The sequence below is a fragment of the Chinchilla lanigera genome, unplaced genomic scaffold (genome assembly GCF_000276665.1).
Source record: "Chinchilla lanigera isolate Chin_1 unplaced genomic scaffold, ChiLan1.0 scaffold00090, whole genome shotgun sequence".
Classification (NCBI taxonomy): Eukaryota; Metazoa; Chordata; class Mammalia; order Rodentia; family Chinchillidae; genus Chinchilla; species Chinchilla lanigera.
In genome coordinates this window covers 7177729-7200776 of record NW_004955491.1, presented here as the reverse complement: position 1 = coordinate 7200776, position 23048 = coordinate 7177729, and positions in this window count along the sequence as shown.

Below are 23048 nucleotides of genomic sequence, written 5' to 3'. Positions count from 1 at the left end.
CCATATACCTCGACCACACAAATTATGAGATGACATCCAGCCTCTGGGATCCAGGAAACACTTCAGTAGAAATCGATGTTCTTTCAGCAGTTGGATGACCAGGAATCATAGAAGAGCATCTTTGTTTTTTGGTTTTTTTTTTGGTTTTTCTCCGGTACCGGGAACCGAACTCACGACCTTGCGCTTGCCAGGCAGGCGCTTTTGCCGCTGAGCTAAATCCCCAGCCCCAGAAGAGCATCTTTTAAGACACATCAGTGGTCATCTGCACCTATGCAGGAGAGCATGTGTCTCTGGTGTTCCCCAGACAACAATGTCCTCAGCCATCTCCTGCATACAGCTGGCCTTCCCATGGGTGGGACTTCCAGAGCTCATTAATCCCAATGGTCTTATCTGGATCCATGAACATGGCTTGACATGGTGACTGTTTACCATGATGTGGTGGTTAAGAGCTCAGGTCCTGCAGCCAATCAGCCTGGATTCAAATATGGCTCTGTGACCTTAAGAAAGTTATATAACCTCCGTGAGCCTCAGCTTTTCCATTTATAAATTAGACATAATAATAGCTACCATTTCATGAAGTGATTATAATAAATTAATATACACTGGAAGGAGTTGATGTATATAATTTGGAGCAGTAAAAAAAAGTGTATCATGGATTCTTCCTACATTTTAGCTCTGATTTTCAGGTCATATATTTGAGAGCAGTTTGAACAATCAAATACCTCTGTAGCATCATTTATCAGAAGTCCCTGGCCCCATGCATCCTCTCATAACTTTAAAGAAACAGTTTTCTACTACGTACACGATGCTAACATGCAAATACCAGTTTGTCACTGCATTTTTGTCGGTGTCACATCTACATATCATTCCTTCCCATCACCATCTTTGCTGAGGTGTTTGCCTAATGTTTCATTTCTGCTGTTCTCCCATAAGCATTAATCAGAAATTCTAGTATAAGGAAATAAGAGACCCTACCCTCCGCACTTATTTACGTTATGATTTATGTTAAGTAGGAGTCATCGATTTTGTCCTATGGTTTATTATTCCTTACTGTCATTTACTTTCTTCTTCAAATTGTTCCAGAATTGACTGCCGGGCTGCATTAAGTTCATCCTCTAATAAATTCATCAAGAAAGGCTTATGGTTACAGAATCCCCTTAATTTTGTGTATTGAAAACTGTTCTATGATAGCCTTGATACCCTTTTTTTAAAAAGCTGCTTCATTTTTATCTTCCTTTGTATGCTCCTGTTTAAAAAATTGGATGGCAGTCAAGTTCTTTTATCTTTGTAAATTATTTGATCTTTTGCTTAAGGCACTGAGCATTTTTTCTTCATCTTTGAAATCTAAAAGTTGTGCTGTGAAGTGTCTCACAGATGATCATTCTGAGTTAACGTTCCCAGGTACCTGATTAGGATTTCCAGAGCACAGGACTTTGAAGTAAACTTTTTGTCTTTCTATAGACATAATTCAAAAAATTAACCCTCTACTAATACTTTGTTTTCTTCCTTGAAGAGATTTTAATGTTATTCCTGTTCTGCCGTTCCCTCTACTTTTTTCTGTGATACATTTTAAACCTCATTTTCAAATTATTTATTATTTATTTTCTTCCCAGCTTAAGTGATTCTCATTAATTTTTTTAGTTTAAGGGTTGTAATTTATTATTAAAATCTGAAGTCATTTCAACTTTTTTATTTTCTACCTAACTTCCATGGACTTTCTGGGCTTTTATTGCTGGTTTCCGTTTTCACTAGCACATACAGGCGGTATAGAACGCTCACAGTCATCACAGGCAGCCTGTACATGTAGATAACACATCTTAACTCTCCTTTGCCTGCCTCCCCTTCAACTCTTCTTCCCGGTCCCATTTGCAAACGCTGTTTTTCAACTTTTTAAATTCTATTACTGATTGGCAGATAACAATATTTATGGGATGCCATGTTTTGGCACTTGCGTATACTATGGAAAGATTAAATGAAGTGAGTCCGTATATCCATCACCTCCATCTTTCCATTTTTCTTATGATGAAGACATTCAGACTCTCTCCTCAATTTTGAGAGTACACTGCCTTGTTAGTAACTGTAGCCCTTTCTGTTGTGTGATAGCGCCTTTATTCCTCTCATCTAGCTGAAATTTCTTTCTCTTTTGCCCAACATCACCCAGTGAATTCCCCAACCCTACACCCAGTCTTCTTGATTTAAAAAGGCCCTGTCTTCTTACTGTCCTCTTGGTTTCCATGAGATCAAACTCTTTAGACCTTACACTTGAGTGCAATCTCGCAGCTTCCTTCTTTCTGCGCCAGGCTTATTTCATTCAGCACAGTGTCTTCCAAGTTCATCCACGTGTTGTAAATAACAGGATTCTTGTCTTTCTTCAGACCGTGTAGCCTTCCACTGGGCCCATATACAGCAGATTTTCCTTATCCATTCATCCACCGACCTAAGTGGATTCCATGGCCTGGCAATTGTAAACGGAGCTGCAATGAACATGGGAGGGTAGGGATCTCTATGACACGCTGATGTCATTTCCCCCAGATGCATGCCCAGAGGTGAGATTGCTGGATCCTATGGCAACTCTAGTGTTCATTTTTTGCGCAAATGCCTTACTTTTCTTCATAATGGGAGTATTTGCACTTTTAATCAACCGTATACAAGAGCTCCCCTTTTCCCACATCTTTGTTGATATTTGCTACCCTCCCCCTTTTTGAGGATAGCCATTTTGAGGTGGTATCTCACTGAAGTTTTAGCTTGCATTTCCTTGATATTAGTATTTTGAGCACTTCTTCATGTACATGTTGACCAGTTGTGTCTCTTCCTTGGAAAAATCTCTGTTCAAATCCTTTGGCATTTTTAACCAGATGATTTGCTTCCTTGCTGTTGAGTTGCTGAACTTCCTGTGTGTTTTGGGTACTACGTGCTTCTCACGTGTGTGGTCTGCACATCTTCTCTCCCATTCCTTGGGCTGTCTCTCCATTCTCTTGACTGTTTCTCTGTATGTCTTTTCTAAGTAACTTAGACTCTTGATAGTATTATCAGGTTGAGGGCAGATCACATCTTCCGGATTTACAAGAGGTTTAAGTCCAGAGATAACTAACTTTCTTCCCCTTGCTCCTCTGCTTCCGTAGTGTCTCTCCCTTCTCACGAGGCTTGGAGCAGGGTGTGGGTGGGGAAGGAGCAGGAACCCACGGCTAGGACACAGCGTCTCTCCTGCCTTTTTTTACTCAATAAGTTTTTCACACTTTGGTCATTGTCTATCTTTAAATTATGCTGAAAGTTCTTCCTTTTCCTTTCTTGTTGTTGGCCATATTTTCTGGAGAAAAATTGGGGCTGGTGATCTGACTGTTACCAGTGTTTTCACATTTTTACTACCAGAAGCTGTTTATTATTTTCTTAATTCTCTCTCTCTCCCTCTCTCTCTCTCTCTCTCTCTCTCTCTCTCTCTCTCTCTGTCTTTTCTTTCCTTGCTACTCTCCCTTTGTATCTTACCTTCTTCTGTTGCAATATTCTTATGGGCTTTTACTAGTTTGAGGTATACATTGTTTCCTACACACTATTTTATCTGGACTATCATAATTTCATATGCTATATTTTTATTTTAATTTAGTTCAAACTATTGTCTAAGTTCTCCAGCATTTACCTTTTTTCTTCCTCATGAAATATTTAAAAGTATCTTGGTTTCATTTCCAATTGTCAGAGGGATTTCCCAGCTGTACTCTTGTTTTATGTTAATGGCATCGTGACTTAATTTCCTTAAAGGTTACGGAGCACTGTTTCACGCCTAGGAACACGGCCCACTTGGGTGCGTATCTTATGCGTATTCGGAATTACATGCGTGTCGCACCTCTAAGGTGCAGTGAGACACAGTGCCCAGCTGGCAGGCTCAGCGGTTTCGTTGTTCACTGGTTGGACCTGCTCATTTTCTGTCCACCTGTTCAGTCAGTCTCTGAGAAACAATTCTTAGACTTTCCACCTACAACTGTCAGTTCTTCTGCCCGTTCTCCATTCCCTCCTGTCTTGTACTGCGTTCTCTACTGTGCACATAGAGCATTAAAAGTGTCATGGCCTCACTATGGATTTGCCCTGTGTCACCGTAGAGTGTCCGTCTTCACCCAGGCCGGTTCCTCTTGTGCTGAATGAATCCTACACAGTGTGATATAATCAGGGCCCCTCCAGCTTTCTTCTGATCTGTGCTTTCACAGCATTTTTGCATCTTTCGTCTCAACTTACCTGCATCTTTTAATTTAAAGTATGCCTTATGGAAAATACATAATTATAGAATTGGTATTTACCTAGTGAGTCTAACTTCTCTGCTTTCTTTCTCTTAAACACAGTATTTAAATCACCTGCGTGTGATGCAGGTAACATTGGATTTAAATCTACCATCTTTCTATTTGTTCATTGAATATATATTCCTTTTTGTCTTGTCTAATCTGTGATAAAGCATATTCTCATAAATCTATTTCATTGCCACTATCCACTTATTACCTATATTGCTTTCCTAGTGATTGTGCTGTAGTTTACAGTAATGCCTTTTACTTATAACACAGTCTACTCCCAAATTCGAGGTGTGACAAAAAAAAATACAGTGAATGTTTCCATTGGAAAAATTTATTATGGTAAAAGAAACACTATCGTTCATCCCCTTCCAAATATTTCTCCTCGCTTTGAACGTGCCTGTCTCTCCATTCCTGCCAATTCTGCAGCAGCTCTGGGAGGCCTCTTCTACGTCTTTGCTTGTGCTGCCATGTCTGCCTTTGTGTCCCAAACTGACTCAAACTCTTCATCTTTTGTGGTTATTTTGACTTAGGGAAAGCCAGAAGTCACATGGTGCCCACCCTACTGAATAAGCTGGGTGCAAACAGTGTCACCACTAGTCACACTGTTTTTGCGAGTCTGCCTTTCCAGCGGAGGACGCCTGGCAGCAGCATTAGCTGTGGTTTTGATCACACCTCAGGAAGACGTCCAAGAAGGAGGCTCTCCAAAACTTACAGCCGACGACGAATTTCCTCTTACCTATCTTTTGTGGATTTTCATGCAATTTGTTTGTGTATAATCACACAAAACATAATTACCGGACTATTGCCAGTGTCTTCACTGTTTCATTAATAGTTTTTGTTCACAGAATTTTATAAATAAGAAAAAGACTTTTAAGGGGGTTGTTTTGGTTCTTTTTACATTTCCCTACTGACGCACTCATCGTATCTTCTGTCCTTTACTTCTTCATGTACTTTCTCCCCATACAGCATCACTCGCCTTCTATTTGAAGAATTCCTTTTAACTCCTTCTTACTCTGCAGGTCGCTGAACTCGCACCAAACCTCACACCAACTTTGACGTCATGTTTGAGGTCTAAGCTAGAGCCTACAAGATCATCAAATTTGGAATTAATTAATCAACTCTTAGACTCTGTTACTCTTTCTACTTTTCAAAATACCTGTTGAGAACTTTTTGATTGTCCCTTCTGTAAGCCCCATGCTGGATTCCTTGCTGCCTCCTCAGGTCCTACCCAACCTCTTTCAGACAAAAAATTCATTTGTCCAGGCTTGGGAGTGTAGGTTGCTGGAACTCTCTCTGGAAACAGCTTTCCAATGAAGAGTCTCCTCAGCTAGACTGTGCCTCTCCCTGGAGGCAGCCCATATCCAGGAACCCTGCTTCCCTGTCCTTAGTTCAGTGTGACTCTAAAGATCAATCTCCAGCCGGGGATATAGCTCAGTGGCACATGTGCCTGCCTGGCAAGCACAAGATCCTGAGTTGAATTCCAGGCTCCAGAGGAAAAGAAAAAGCTCCAGAGCTGCTGTGGAATCTGCTGATGCCTTTTGTAACAGCACAGTTCACCTTCTGCCTGTACCATTCCTGCAGTGATCCATCCTCCATGGGCATTTATCTCAAGGGTACAACCCCAAAATTTCCCATGTAAATGGCCTGCGTCATGGGTAACATGTGGCCTGTTTCATGGGTAAGGTTCCATGTCAAGAGTTCTAAGATCTGGGGCGCTGAATTCCCTACCAGTGGACTGGCCCTTAGCACTTTGTCACTGATGACAGGTGGAGCCCAGGCGCCCCTTACTCTGCTATGGTGACAGGGCCTCTCAGCCTTTCCTTGGTGGGACAGCGTGAGAGGGCTGAGGAAGGAAGGTGCTGGCCACTGCGGTGTGACATTCCTCTGCCTTGAGAGAACAATGGTCACAGGGACCATGGAAATGAATGAGTAAAGTAGGGGGAAAAAATCGGTGGAAAATGAGGGCTATTAATTGTCATTTCAGTGCTGAGTATGAAACCAAAAGACAACTTTGTTGGCATGTAAAAAGATTTTCATCTTCCGTGGCAGAAGGGCAGGGGAAAAGTCTACATGTCAGGCTCAGAATTTGGTTATAAGACAAGCAGAGCTCCAGCAAAGGTTGAATTCTCAGCCCAGCAGGACTGCTAGCCCAAGGTCAAAGCCATGATGGAGAATAGTCAGGGGCCTTCTGCCTTGGGTTAGGAAAATCTGAAAATATGCAATGAAGAATCTCAAATCTTCGCCCTCAGGACCTGCAAAGGAGCTACATCTTTCCAGTTAAGTCTAACTTTCTTCTTTTCCTTACGATGACATAAAAGATACTGTTTTGAGGCACTTGTTCTCCCTGTCCCCATGGATCCCAGGGGCGCTACCCCAGGTGTACACCTGCTTTCCCTCCTGGCAACCAGACCCATAACAAAGACTAGGCAAAACAAGCCTGGCTAGATCAGCCGTGAGTGTGCCAGAGACAAGGGGGACCAGGCCCTGCAGGAGCCACGGACATTCATCAGGACACTCTGGAAAGGGCCAGGAGGGCATTACAGAGCAGGGTGCCCACGGGAAGGGCCAGGGCATCCAGAGTATGGAGCTAGCCAGTGGGAATTTATTCGTGTTGGAGCACTTGGCCAGGACACAAGATTAGCATCCTGGCAGCAGCTTCAAGAGCAGGGCTAACATGCTAATGAGACAGCTCTTAGAAGCTGTGAGAAGACAGTCGCCCACACTAAGTGTCAATGCCAGAAGTGCCTGGGTAGTTGGTGGAAGATGGGATCAAAGGCTCGGCAAACTGGCATTTTAAAGGCACACAAGCCAGGTGAGATGGCATAGAGTGACTAGCAGAACCCTCCTACCAAGGACTCGTTCATGCCCATCCTTCCCAGCCTGAGCCAAGGGGAAAAGACACTTTCACAGACATGAACACACCGTCATCAATGGGAACGTAAAGTAGCAGAAGCGAGGTGGCTGTGCTCAGCCATCAGGGAGCAAAATGGAGACATCGATTATTGAGTGGCAAGGCCAGAGTGGCAGTCAGAGTTTCCGATACCGAACGAGCTATGGATGTGTTAATAGGATACAGTGGCCCTTGGGTCAAGAGTAAATGTCCAGAAGGCTGCAGAAAACCAATTCCAAAAACACAATGACCATTTGCCAGTCTCTAGGCCTGGTTGTTTCTCAGAGCCTATGCCCTGCAGGAGGGGCTGGTGCCCAGGTGCAAGGGCCCTCGACACCATACCAACTGTCTGCAGTGATGGTTGGCCCAGCCCTCTCCCTCAGAGCTGCTGCCAGTTTTGCAGACAACACACCCTTGGAGAAGAGTAAACACTGGCACATTTCAAGAACTGCTGGGAGGAGGTATCAGGTTTAGAAAATGACATCACAACCCTCCTCCCCGGCAGCCAGTGGCCTGTGAGCTCCGGAGATAGACAGTCACTGGAGTTCTGAGTCGGGCTTGTCTCACACTGGGTCCGTGGGCACGACTCACACTTGTTCCCATCGTCCCCAAAAGTACCACCGGAATCCAGGCTGTGGTTGGCAGAGACTGGCACTGGTACTCAGCCTGAGGGGTGAGAGCTGCCATATTGGAAGTGGCCAATGAAAGTTGTGTAAGTTGCCCTCCCCTGCCCACAATGGGAGTAACTTTGAAAAGATACTGCCCCAGGGGGATGTTAGAGGTCAGCTCAACCCTAGAAGCAGGAGGAACTCAACCCTAGAACCAAGATGGAACTCCCGTCACATCTCTGCAGACTTCACGATCCGGACCCATTCCCAGGCACCTTGGCAATGGGTTCAGGAGCAGCTTCGCGGGCAGTGCGGCCTCTTTTCCGGAGCAGATCTGTGTGACCTCAGGTACACAGTGCGTGACCACTGGTGTAGGGGGCATAGTCTGTCCCATCCTCTTGGAAGAGGAAAATCAGAGACAATTCCCAGTCATTTGCAACAGGCAGTGGGGTGCATTTGCAGCCTGTGACCTGATCTCCACTACCTCCCGTGCTCACAGAGGAGGATACTGCACAGAGCATCATGCGTGTCACTGGCTTGGTGCACCGTAGTGACCTGAGTGATACTGTGCAGTCCAGAAGCCCAGAGAAAAGTAAGGACTTAAGGCCTGCCCGTATCACTGACATGTTCAGAGACCTGCAGTATGTAGCACCATCCGCTCTGAACTAAGGATAAGCTGGAATGTATCACAGTTCTCACCATTAAAATCATAGCCCTGTCTGTGGGTTTGGAAGGTAGCACATTCCACCCTTGGAAAGGCTGCTCTGACCCCTATGACACATGGTACCAGGCAGGTCCAGGGTGTGGAATGAGAATCTTTGCCACTCAGGCCTGACCCAGGACTCTCTCCCTCACTAGGGGCATCTTTGCTGGGAAAAGACTTTGCGTAGAGTGCATGCAAACCCCCGTGGGAGAAGCAGAGCATCGGTCCCTAGGGTTCCAGAGCAAAATCTCAACATCCACAGCAGAGGGGCGTACACATTCGGGAGGGACCACAGACTGCTGCTGTGCTTGAGAAGAGATGGAGCCCTTGGACATGGGACACCAAGTGACCATCCAGCCACAACTGTCAAAGTTAGGAGGTTGACTCTAGTATATCATTAGGTAAATAGCCAGTTTGCATGCCATCTGGGTGTGTTTACGCCATACCACATATGTGTTCAAGTGACCATTAACTCAGGTAAGCACACCCCATCACCGCAGACATCACCACAAAACATTTCCCGTGCTGCCCCTTAGCGGTCATGTTTTGCTTGCACTTCTGACCGCTAGTAACTGTTGATCTCTCCTCTGTCACTAGAAATCCATCCACATGGTGTGTATATGCCGTGGTATGCACTGCAGTGAATACCACTCAGCAACGGAAACAAACAAGCCAAGAATGCATTAATGAGGTGATCGTCTTTGCTTTCCTTTTTAAAACTGAAATAACGATACATAATATAAAATTACAACTACTTTTTAAAATGTAGCAACATGTAACATACTCACAGTGTTGTACAACAATTGCCTCTATATATTCTAAAACACCCTCTCACCCTCAGAGGCAAAACTCTTTCCATTAGAGGGTGGCTCCCCATTTTTCTCTCCTAACCCTTGGCTGTGGATATGCTACTTTCCTTATGGATTTACCTGTTTACCTGGGTAGTTGATCGTAACAGTTGATACGCTGTGTCGGTTTCAGATGTTTAGAAGTTTAACTCAGCGGGGGGCCAGGGGCCTCACTTTGTAAACATCCTGTGCAAAAGGAGGGCAGGAGATGGTGTGAGTGCTACAGCCACCCAAGGGGTGTAGCCTGCTTACAGTGTAGGGGAGGAAGAGGCTTTTGCTGCTTTTGCTGTCTTCTGCTGCCTTAAAGTGTTGCCCCTCTGCCATGCCACCCTTCCTTGGAGCCAGCTGATTATGGACTGAAACCTCTACAGACTGTGAGCTAAATAAACCTCTCCTTCCCTAATTTGGGGCATCGGATATTCTGTCTCAGCAATGTGAGAAAAGTAACCAAGACATTCATGTAAGAGAAATCATACAGTGAGTAACCTCCTACATATGCTTATTTTTCTTCTTAAATAATGTTTTGAGGTTCATTTCACTGTAGCACATATTAATACTTTGACTCCTCTTTATGGATTAATGATATGGTATTATGTATATATTACAGAATTCATCCATCCACCCCTGGACATTTTAGTTGTTTCCACCTTTGGATTCTTGCTGCCATGGAAAAGCATGTATATGGAACTGCTTTCAATTTTGAGGTTATAGTACAGCGTCAATTTACTGGATTATGTGATAATCCTATGTTTAACTATTTGAAAAGCTCCTGGACTATGTTTCCACAGCGGCTGAATCACTTTATATCCCTACAGCAATCACCAAGAGTTCCAGTGTCTCCGAGTCAAAAGCACCCCAGGTAGGTGTGTGGTGACAACTTACAGTTCTGATTCCCATCTCCCTCACTACGAATAACTCCAAGCATCTTCCACATGGCTTTTTGTGTATCTTCTGGCTTCCTAGCCATTGTGTACCTTCTTTGGAGAAAGGTCTCCTAGAGCCCTTTGCCATTTTTAGAATTGGGTTGTTGGCCTTTTTTTTTTTTTTTTTTTTTGACTGAGTTGTAAAGTGTTCCTTATGTATTCTGACTACAGGGTCTTTATCAGATATAGGACTCAAAACCATTTTATACTATTCTGTAAGTCTTTTCATGTTCCTGATCATGTCTTCTGATGTGTGCAAGTTTTTAATTCACACAAAGCCCAGATTACCTATGTTTCTTTTGTTGATTATGCTTTTAATGTGTGTGATGTCCGGCTTTCTCTGCATCATGTGCTGAAAATATGATTCTTCCCCTCATTATATTATTTTGTCCTCGTGTGGAACACCATAGATGACCACAGATGTGTGACTTTTTTTCTGGGCTTTCATTTCTATTCTTTCGATTTCGATATCTGTCCTACATCAGTACCATACTGTTCTAATGCTGTTGCCTTACAGTGGGTTTTGCAATCTGGAAATGTGAGTGCTCCAACTTTGTGCAATATTATTTTGTCCATTGAGTATGTCATTCCATACAAATTGGAAGATCAGCTATTCCATTTCTGTAAGAAAAAAAAAAGTCATTGCTATTTTGATTGTGATTACAGTGAATCTGTAAATCACTGGGTAGATTTCTGTCTTCAAAATATAAGGTACTCAGATCCATTGAAACAGGACAGTATTCTGTTCATGTAAGTTTTTAATTTCCTTCAGTAATTATGTTGCAAATTTCAGTGTATGAGTTTTTCATCTCATTGAATTTATTCTTAGATACTTTGTGCTTTTGGATGCTTTTATAAATTGAAATGTTTCTCAATTGTTTTCTACATTTTTCATTGCTAGGGTATAGAAACACAGCTGATTTTTGTGTGTTGATCATGTATTTTATTACTTTGCTGGATTTATCAGCTTTAATAGTGCATAGACTTTTCCAGGTTGCTTGGGATTTTCTCTATATAGGAAATATGCCATCTGTGAATAGAGACAATTTTACTTCTGTCCGTCATTCAGATGCCTTTCATCTTTTTTCTTACCCAGTTGCTCTGGCCAGACTGTCTAGTGCAGGGCTGAAGGGCCCAAGCTCTTCTCTTTCTTTGTATTCCCTGTGATTTTTGTTGAAAACTGAACATATTAACACTGAAAGTCAGTGTCTTGTTTTAGTTAATTGTCAGCGTTGCTGCTGTCTATTTAATGGTCTTTCCAGGTTATTTTTGTACACACAGAATTCCTTGTCATGCGTGGTCACTGAACTCTCTGTTCCATTATCTCAGTGGACAGCCATGACCTGACAGATGTGTCCTTAAATACTGGAAGTCGAAAGTGCATCCTCATTCCCCCAAGAGATTTCCTCTTCAGACTCCTCTCCCTGTGAGTCTGGGCCCACTCGCCGCCCCTGGCCCAGAGGGGAGTGGGATGTGCACGCCTTAAAATCTTTTGGCAGGTGCAGCAGCCCAAGGAGGGGAGAGCAAAATAAAAAGGCTCATCCTCTGTATCAGTCCCTTAGAGCACAGACCATGGGATCTTAAGAGCAACGGTCTCTATGAGCCCCCAGGGAATAGACAAGTTGTGCCAGGAAGGCAGGCCATACCCCTATGGTTATTGCCACCACATCTGTCTTAGTTACTTTTCTCATTGCTGAGGCAAAATAGTCGACAGCCACCAGTTACATGAGGAAAGGCTTATCTAGCTCATAATTTGCAGTGGTTTCAGTCCATCATCGGCTGGCTCCACAGGGTGGCACATGGCAGACAGGAATCGCAGAGGAGAAACAGCTCATGGCAGGCAGAAGACAGCAAAAACAAACACGGAAGGGACTTCAGCAGCTTTTTTCTTCCCTTTTACATTCTATCTAGGCTACTCGGCTTAGGGTGGTGCCAAACCAATCAGTGGATTTAGTAATCACCCACCCTCAATCCTAGCATTGCACCATGAATCAATCACACACTGTAGGTCCAGCTGCCTCTGAAAGCCCCACCTGTGACCGCATGAGGCTTTGGGAGAACATCTAGATACAAGCCATGACACCAGGGGACAACAGTGGAGCAGCAGGGCTCCTTCTCTGCATTAAGAAGTCCCCTGGGCACTGCCAATTGTAGATTAGATTCCAGAGTTCTGAAAAGTTGGTTCTCTCAGGCCTCACTGGTGTTTTGGAGACTGGATCAGTTCTTGAGCGCACTGCTCTGCTGTTTTCTAGGATGTCACCTGATGCATGATTTCTGAATTAGGAAAGGATCCTAAAGGCAGCAATAGCAGTGAAAGGAAATGAAAGTTTTTAAAATGGAAAAAAAATTATTGGCTATATAAGAATGTATGAGAAATTCATGAGAAGCCTTCCATGCTTTTAAATTACCATTGTGTCTAAAAATGCTGCATAAGAAATAAGTGATTATTAGAAAGTAAAACACATATTAAGCGTGGCTATTTCCAGGAGGAAGAATGTGGGTTTCACTTACTTGGTATTTTCTCTTATGTGCTTTCTGTATCTAAGAAGGCCCCATAACAAGCACGCACTGCTTTTAGGATTCATAAATGTGTGCTGCCTCATTTGTGCATATTATGCTAGATTGCTTTTTTTAACCCAGAATCAATGAGGATAAAAGTAGGTAATTTTAGATCTAGTTTAGTACTAGTCCTTTAGCTGTAGTTTTAAATTCCTATATTTTAAAGAGGTTCACTTTTAAAACTCATGAAGTGAACTATTTTTCTTCTTCCTTCTATCTCTTTTAATAGAAATGGCATCTATCCTATGGAATATTACCAAGCCTTTCAGAAGAGACAAAGGGATAAAAACACATCCTTGAATCTCATGTCCTAGTATTCAAGATTCAATCAATTTCGGAGGTTAGATAGCACTACATTATTCAAATCCCATTAGAGGGTGTACATCAGGGGTGAAATAGTATTTTGATAGATCCAGAAAATTCAGGTTAGGTTAACTCCATTAAGGAAAGAAAACAGAAATCTATTTAACCATAACCTAGACTGAGGCCATGCCTAGTGCATCCTAAAGAAATAAGGGAGAGCCGTCAAGAGGCAAGAATCACTGTGATTTGAAATGTGAACTGTTGGCCAAACTCCTGGATTTTAATCAGTTTTTAGGAAATCTTATTCAAAGGAAAGGCAGGTCACAAGGTAGAATGCAGAAAATGCAACCGTGTCATGGCATTAAATAAAAATATTTTTGCTGACACTTTCAGTTAGGCTACAAATAATCAGAGATCTACTCTTTTATAATTGTGAGAGTTCATAGAGGTTTAAAGCGTTTTCACATGGAGTTTATGTTTTTATATCAGGGACTCTAACATGGAAATAAGTTTAAAGGGAAAGCAAGCATTCTACAAGGAGGAAATAACAAGCGTGTTCTCACCCCTCAAATCCTGGCCCTACTATGAATAGGATCGCCATGCTCTGGTCTTATCCCCATGCAGCCTTCCACTGTCCAGCTGGTGGCTGAGTTTCTCCGCCCATAGAGCTCCTTAAAAGCAGAGCTTCAAGCAAGTGTTCTTCTCCAGCTGCCTCATCTGCAAAAGGAAGGTGAGAGAAGCCCAAGGAGCAGGGACTAGTTAGGTAATTGTTGTGGTCTCAACCAGAAACCAGCTTCAGCCTGAACAGCTACAAAGTTCTGATGTCTGAATGATACCAGAGTGGATCTCTTAAGGCAGAGTCAAACTTCCATGGCTCTGATAAGGTCAGCCATAGCCTCAGTCACACTGCCAGGGTCAGGGGATAAGGTCTCCTGAACTACACATGTCTGCTTTGTCCGAGAGAACTCCCCAGCTAAAAGGAATCTGTGAGAGCCCAGTGGTCAGCATGGGTGTGCAACCTTGGTAACTATCCGAGGCACCAACAGCATCCTTAGATTTCCTCAAAGGGTGGTCTTGATCAAGTGCACCAGAACTACCTGAAGCTCATTACAATTCGGATTGCTGGGCCTACTGTTGTCCAGTTGAATTAAAATCCCTAGGAGTGGGGCCCAGGGACCTGCACTTTGACAAGCCTTCCCAGATATCCAGAGGTGGGGCCCAAGGCCCACCCCCTTGCATGAGGGTTGCTTCAGTGATCCCCTTCGGGTAGCAGAATGTGCCACAAGGGACAGTGAGTGGCTTCCAAGAGGAGGTTCTCAAAGGCAGTGCAGAGGGTCTCACTTGCATCACTCATCTGAGGGCAATGGGATGCCAGCTTACCAGGAACCTTAAGCAGGCTGGTGGGTAAATCAGGTGGCAGAGAACTGGAGCCTGCTAGAAAGAGGATTCTGCCCTCAGCCCCAGAGGGCAGCTTGTAGAAGTGATCTTCAGCCCAGCCCAGCTTCAGACGGCAGCAGCAGCATCCTGATGACAGTGTCACAGGGTGTTCAGTCCCAGCCTCTCAGATCATTCTCTCTCTGATTCCCAGCCCATAGGAAGTGTGGGGCAATAAATGCTGCTAGTTCTGGAGCAATTTCTACGCATCCATGTGCCACCAATGTGTCACGTCCTGGTTGCACTCTCCCCCCGCCCTCTCTCTGTTGCAAGGAGTACTTTTCCATAATTATGTTCTCCATTAAAACTGTAAAAGCTTCTGAGATGGTTAGCACAGTGTCTGTCAGTTGAAGATAGCCTGATACAAAGAACAAAGTCAATGGTTTTCTTTTCTACTACATCAGGTCATATTGGGGAGAAAGTGAAAGAAGGAAAAATGAGTCAGCGTCCAAGAGACTGTCTTAGAAAGGCAGCCAGAGACACTAGAACCACAGGTACAGGGAGAAGGAAGCCAGAAGGAGGAGATGACACCCAGAACCTTCCTTCTCTGTGGTGTTGTTGGAGGCTGCCCTGAGCCCTGCGGAAGCCTGATGCTAAGGATGGGGAAAAGAAAGGATCCATCCGTGTCCTGTAGATCGCTTGTATCAACGCTGTGGTCACACCCCAGAAAGAAACATAAAAGTCCTGGAAGCACCAAGCAATCCATGCCTGTGAGCTCATGAAGTACAGCGCTGGAATCAATGAAAAGAAGGATAACAGGAGTGAGCCTGCGACAGCATGATGTGACCTGCGGGTGAGACACCGTCAGTCCTGTTAGCACTGATCTACTGTAGACTACCGCTGTTAGGATGGAGCCAGGACAGAGCTAGAGGAATGCGAGAGAGGACAAGTTACGAAGAGTTACCCGTACCTGGTTAGAAGCTTGGACGTTGCTCGGAGAACAACGGGGAGAGCCTAATGTGTTAGGTTGGTGGGTTAGTGGCTGGTCTCACATTTCCAAAACAAAATCATCCTTAGAGATGAAACAAATTGTTGAAAAATAAAGACAGATGATCCGACGAAGGCTGTTTTGATAGTTGACGGGATGATGAGGCCAGCAGTGGTGGAAAGGCGGTGACAGTTGAGGAACGCCTGCCTGGAAGTCGTAAGACATCTTAGCTGATGGAATAGAGGTGGTGGGCGTCTCGGGCTTTGAGGCTTGAGGGATTTGCAGGAATGGGAAACAACCATGGTCAGTAAAGACAGGAAGTGTGCATGGAAAAACAAGAGGCAGGGGCTGGGGATTTAGCTCAGCGGCAAAGCGCCTGCCTGGCAAGTGCAAGGTCATGAGTTCGGTTCCCGGTACCAGAGAAAAACCAAAAAAAAAAAAAAAAAAAAAAAAAAAAAAAAAAAAACAAGAGGCAGGTGGACCAGTGAGGTTGGAAGCCATGGTCCAGGCCTGGGGGCCCCAGCCATGTCAGGTAAGTGGAGTGTCAGAGCCGTACTGTTCTCTAATTTAACGGGGGTCTCCTGCAGCCTCCTGAGAAGACATAGAGAGGCTTGACCCTCCAGCTGCACACGGCCTTAACAACGAATGTCCATCCAGCCTGACTACGCTCATATTTCCAAGCCAGCACAAACGCAGCCACACTCGGTGCACAGGTTATCACAGCCTCTGCTCTCTCCACCACTTGACATCTGGGAAAACACGGAACATCAGCACCTGGGAAAACCTTCACAGTTAGGTCTGCTCTACTCTAACCCAGGGTGAGCCTGGCAAGAGCTATATTCATTGCTACGCAGGTGTCCTCTTTCCTTGCCTCTATTTCTACCTCCTGGCATCTTTCCTTTTTATCTCTAGACAGTAATTACCCTCTAATTTTAATTTTGACCTCCCCACTGTCAAAGGTAAACAGGAAAGAAGACTTTACTAAGGCTGCTACAGTCGCCAGGAGAGACCAGAGCTGAGTCCAAACTCAGTTCTGCTGGAACAAGGAGGCAGAGAGGTTTCCAAGAGGTGGGGTGAAGGAAGGACGGCAGGCCCTCTGCATTTGCTGACTGTCTGTTCTAGGCACTTCCCTTGCCACTGGGACAAAATATCCGACCCTCAGGACTTAAAGTGAGGAGGCTCACCTTGACTCACCTATTAGGAGTTTCAGACCTTGCACGGTCAGCTCACTGCGGGCAGCAGAGCATGGTGGAGGGGTCTGGAGAAGGAAGGCTGCTCAGCTCAGGGCGACCGGAAAGCAGACAGAATGAAAAGAGGAGCAGAGATGGGAGATGCACCCTTCTGGGTCACACCCCCTCCGGTGCGCTTCTTCTGACCAGGCCCCACTTCTGAACATAGCATTTAGCTAAAACGTCTTAGTAATGGAGTCACTATTCAAACGCCCCGCCTCTGAGCTCGTAAGGCTTTGTTGGGACACCCAGAAACAAACTGTAGCACTGGCCTCACCCAGAGGAAAGTGCACTTTCTTGTATCTTCCTAGCAGGAAGCAGTTTTACCCCTTGGAGCCAGGTGTCCACTCACCAGGCTCCCATCCTCCTACAGGAACTGAGGCAGGGCCGCCATCTTCCTTAGGGACCACACCCAAAGAGATGCTCCCAGGCCCTGGAGGACCATGTTCCTGGGTTATAAAACAGGCAATGGGCCTTTAGAAGTATTTACACATCAAAGTGACAGAGAAAGGATTTACGATCACAGCTTCTCTGAGGAAACTGCTCTAAGAAAGGGGTGTTGGGGTCTGGAGTCAGAAAGGAGGCTGTCTGAAGCTCAAGGAAACGTGAAGTCTATCCTTTGTCAGAAGTGAGGCTGACATCAGAGACACCCACCATGGCAAAGCAGAAAGGACCATGGACATAAAATCAAAACTAATTGCCCCTGAGTTCTGAAACAAAGTCTGAAACAGGCAGCTACTACTGATTTTCAGCTATTCCTGACTTCTGTGAAACAGAACAGTGATTAGTTTGAGCCACTTATTTCAATCTGGGAAAGGTATGTAAGTGTATAAACAAATACATTTTGTTTTTTAATTTTTTTGTCCCGCTCTAGTGGAGAGTTATCCACGTGGGGACAGCCGTCACCTGCTGCGTGAGACCAAAAGGCTCATGGGTGCGAAGCACATAACTTTAAGTCTTTTGTCAGAGGTTTGTGAGGAAAAATAAGTCAGTCAGCTGGGCTGATTTCACATTTCCTTCGGACGAGACTGGATTACACCATGGCTCTCCTGAGCAGCCAGCTTGTACACTGCATGCCAGGGGGCACTTCTCACCTGTGCTGTGGTTCGGATCTGGGTGTCCCCCACGAGGCCTCCTGGGCTCCTGGGTGGGGTTTTGAAGGATTGAATCCTGGGGATGCTATAGCTAAAGAGTTATCCCTTTGGAGGTGGGGCCAGGTAGGAAGAGGTACAAGACTCGGAGTGTGACCCAGAAGTTGAATCTCCTTCCTTTGCTCCTGTCTATCCTCTCTCTGTTGCCTGACTAACGTGAGCAGCCTTCCTCTGCCCTGGCTGTCCCACCAGCTGACTAGAATAAAAATGCTAGCCAAAGTAAACCTCTCCCCCTTCGAGTGGCAGTGGCAGGTATCTTGTCCAAGCCATGAGGAAAGTGACCAAGACACCCCACAATCACCTGAGCCGATTCCCATGAAACACTTCCTCCCTCTGTGTCTGTCTGTGGCCCATTGGTCTGGTTCCTGCAGAGTTCTGACTAATCCCATCCCACTTGCCTCCCCTGACTCTGTACTCAGGGTCTCAGGATCCTTCTCCCCAGAGAAGGAAACAACCTACTCTCCACAGGAGGAATCAGCTAAAATTAAAATATCTCTGAAGTGGAGAACATTTTTTATTCATAAAGCATTAAATCCACATTATGTGTCTACCATATATTACATTAATATATATTAATCTCATTCCATACTTGGATAAGGTTTAGGACATAGATTTGGGGAAGATGGAGAGGAAATTTAATTCCTATTACTGCCAAAGCAAAGGAAGATGTAATACATTCAGTGACTAATGCCACAAAGCTGAAGACCCAAAACATTGTACATGTACATGAGAATGTCCTGTGGGAGAAATCTTCCATGACTTGGTTTTCATACATAAATAGCAAGACTGATTTAGTCAATGCATATTTATAAAACACCTATTGTATGTTAATAGCATATTGAGTGTGTTAGTAGTATCTGAGTTTTAAAGTAAACTAAAATTTTGAAAATGTTCAGAGAAAAACAAAACGCCTTACAGAAGCTAGCCAGTCTTACAGCCTGAGGATGGGAAAGAACAGGAGACCAGCAGGTCTCATGAACACCTCTGAGAATCCTTGCTGGGTCTGCCATTCCTCTCTAGTCCCTGCAGATAAGGGTGGGGAGGACGATCGTGCTGCACTCTAATTGCTGCAGGCGGAAGCTCTCCAGCAAGCCCCCATGGCCATCATAAACAGCAGGTGACAATGGGGAGAATCGCATTTGCTTCCTTACAGAGGGAACTGTCCGGGCTGCAGATCAACCCTGAGAACAGGATTCCCAGAGGTGACACTGGACACAGACAGAAAAGGAGAAACCGCTCCTCTGCTCCTAAGCCTGGTCCCGTTTGTAGCCTTGTGTCTCTCTTTCCATCTCGTTTCCTCTTCTCCTTCCAGTGGAGTTCATTCTCCGATTTCATTTAATCCAGATTTGAGAGTCCCTCAGCCTTTGACCTGAAATTGCTCCATCTTCATGGTATCTCCCCTGATCCTTGTCAACCAAAAGGACCTGGCCTCAGAACTCCTATGAAGCATAATTTAAAGTATATGTCTATAATATTGCAAGTTTTAGACAGATAGGATTTGCCTGCTGGAAAACACTGAAAATCCCCAGGATGTCTGTAGGCTTCTGACTCTGGACACAGCTGGGACACACAGGTGCCGGCTTAGCATTTTGTGGTTGGACACCGCTCCTCATCTTCCTGGTGGCCTTTTCCCCTCCCCCAAGTATTCCCTGGCCACTTGGTCCTTGTACTTAAAGCAAAGGTCGCGGTGTGGGTTGCCCCTCCCTCCATTAGGGCATGATTGAGGTGGCAATGCTTTACATGGCCCTGTGGAGAGTGAGGTTCCCATGCCTTGGAAGTCCTAGGTGCCTGGACATGACATCTGAAGACGCCAATGAATCTCTCCAGTGTAGCAAGCCAGCCAAACTCAGCTTTGAGGACCTTGGTACACCCACCAAGAAAGTTTAAAATCCGGGAACTTGACAGCAGGGATGGCAGTGATTAGCTATGCAGTCACCACTCACAAAGAGCTATCATCTCAGGAGGAGAAAGGGAACGGAACATTTTGACAGCCAAAGAGTGAGCTCCAAGGCAAAGTGTCTCTCTGCTCCTCAGCATGTAACAGCGGGCTTGCAAGTGGCTTCTCCACACAGCCCTATACAGGGCCAGAAGGGAGCCCGCCTGTCAAGGATCAGCAGAAACCACTAAAACCCCAGAGAGCTTGGGAAACAACCAATGACAGCCGCTGAGAAAAGCACAGACATGTGTCATGCAGCCTGACACACAGAGACAAGACAGACATGATCAAGAAAGGGCATGTTCAGGACTGGAACAGGAGGACTGCAGGAAGAGCCCCGTGGGCTGACAGGGAGAGAGGAGCCCAGGGCTCGCAGGCTGAGTCTTGTCCCATGTCTGTCTCGGTCTCAGGGGGCTTTTCTGGGCCCTCAGCATATTTTCCCATTCTTTTAAGGTAAAACTACCAAGTTTTGGTCACTCAAGAGGTATAACAATATGTAATTAACAACCATTGTTAGTTTCTTATCATCTCATTTTGAAATTCTGTATCATTTTTATTATTTTGTATCAGTTTGTTTTTATCTTTGTTGTTATTTTGTTATTTTTTTCTCTTTAAAATAAAAAGACATATGAGGTGTGTTGAAAAAGTATGGTGTGTGTTAAAGTTAAAATTATTACAGTAAAAGACACATGGTCATGAATTCCACTCAAAATATCCCCCTCTCTTCAAACACACTTAACCCATCTTCCTGGCCACCTTCTGAAGCAGCTCTGGAAGTCTTCTTTCGTGAGTGTCTTCAATTGCGCTGTCCTGGCTGCCTTGATGTCCTGAATCCATTCACTATGTTTCCCTTTCATAGCCATTGTGACTTGGGGAAGAGCCAGAAGTCACACAGTGCCAGATCCAGGCAATGAGGTGGGTGAGGACACAGAATCATGTCTCTCCAGCCTGCTTTCCTACTAGACAGTGCTCGGCAGTGGCATTTACTGCATTTTTGATCACACAAAGGCACTCATGAGAGAGAACTTCCAGAAATGCTTCCAACAGCAGCCAAGATGACTGGTAAGTGTGCTCAAAAAAAGAAGGTACGTTGGAGGGTTTCAGGGCAATATCTTCTGTGGTAATAAATTTTTAAACTTTAAGTGTTCACCAGAAGTGTGGATCACTCTTTATCCAAGCTGTAGCTCCCAAGCACACCATGGTACTACAGTTAACACTACTGCACTGTATGCTTGAACTTTATCAAGAAGATGATCTTCAATCACTACACACACATACAGACGTATACGCATACACAGGAATTGCAGAGTGATGATAGGGGAATTAGCTGGATTATGGTGACTTCACAGTGTGTCCAAGTTGCACACCACAAGTATATGTGAATCTTTTTTCAAAACAGCTGGTAAAAAAAACTTAAGAGAGCTTTCCAACACCATCAGTAAAAGTTACCCAAGGAAAAAGTGCACAACTTCCTTCAGAGAACCACTAAATCTTTGTCCCATCAACATACATCCATAGTTTAAAAATAGGACCCAAAGTGTTAAGGTAGAGATAAAGTTTTCCTGAGGATCAAGAGCTAGAAGTCCACACGGCCACTGACCACTTGGTCCTCTGCTTTTTCTTCTGCAGTTCTGGAGGTACCAGGCAGCTTCCTCTGAGTTAAGGGAGAGAGTTGCAGGTGACATGAGCTATTGTCACTGCATAGAGGAGAGAGAGACAGGATGTAGCACACTTATTAAGTAAGAACACTTCCACACACGTCCCCCAAAACTGACAAATGATTTTCCTAAAATAGGGTCAAGAAAAAAATGAAAGACTCCTGCACAAACAAACCCTATGTCACAGAGTCAGAAGCGTGGGGTGAAAATCAGCTTTGACAAACTAGAGGAATAGAAAACAAAGGATTTTTTCAAATCATTTGCATCAAAGCACACGATCACTGTCTTTTGTGTCCTTTGTGATAAAGGCAAACAACTGTGACAAGTATAATGAGACGATGTCTTTACAAATCCCGTTTTCTCCTTCAACTATGGCTGTCAGAAGAAAAGGTGTGATTCTCGTCAGAAATGTTTCTGAGTTGGTGAGAGAGTGAGCTGCTCATCAGTACCCCTCGCTGGGGCTGTCACCTCACTGAGACTACTTCACCTCAGCTCTGACTCCATCCCAAGTGAGACCAGTCTGTGCTGGGCTGGCTCAACGCAGCTTGACTCGATATTATACTTGAATTTTTCCAGTTTGCAGACCCAAACTCATTTGCTATAAAACTTGAATCCATAATCGGGAAGACAGTTAGGTCCAGCTGGTGGGGAGGTGAACGAAAGTGTGCCTGTCTGTGTGTGTGTGACATACGGGTGTCTTGGGGCAATCTCCCCATCCCCCGTGGATCCAGCCCTCGCCCAGCTGCCCGCCTCTCTGAGTAATCGCTGCTACTTTAGCAGGTTCTCTGGAGCAGCTTCCAGAAGACAGCATCATGGCATGATTTCCAATTAAGCCCAGACTCCTCCTGAGATGGGATCTCACTTCTCTTACCCGGGGAAAACACCGGTTTCCATAGCAATCTTCCTGTGTATCTGAAGCACTTGAAATCTTCAGCAAAATGTTTCAAGAAATCTATTATCTTACTGTCCCCAGAACAACTTGCTGCAGTGTCCAGGGCAGCCATTCTCTCCACAGGGAGAGCAGGAAGAGGGCAGACAGCCTTTGCTTGCCTGGGTAGCACAGGGAACACAAGCGCCCCACCCCCACCCCCAGGTCCAGTGCTTTTTCGGCCCAGCATCCGTGACAAATCTTGATTGCAGAGGAGCTGATTTAAATTCAAGACGGCAGAAGAGGTCTTTAGAGCACGGATTTAATTCCTTCTATAGCTTTCCCTCAGACTCTCACCACAGACACTGGCCACCCCTCCGAACTGCCCCAGGCTCAGTCTCCTCCGAACACAGAGGAGTGTCTGCTCCTGTGGTCCTTTACGCTGTTCCACTTGAAAATCTCACCCTCATTTTAAGAATGAGCCTTACTTCCTCTTGGGCTACCTCTACTTCCTCTCAGCAGCTCCTGAGGCCGCAAGACCTGGGCTCTGCTTGCAAGTTACTTCGGTACAGCTGCATGGATCTGGCCTCCAGTGTGCTGTGTAAAATGCCCCAGTGTGCTGGGCATACTGGTAACACTGTAGTCCCAGAACTCTGGGGGGCTGAGGCAAGAGGATCCCACGTTAGAGCCCAGACTGGGCAGTTTCGCAATTTAGCAAAACCCTGTATCAAAATGA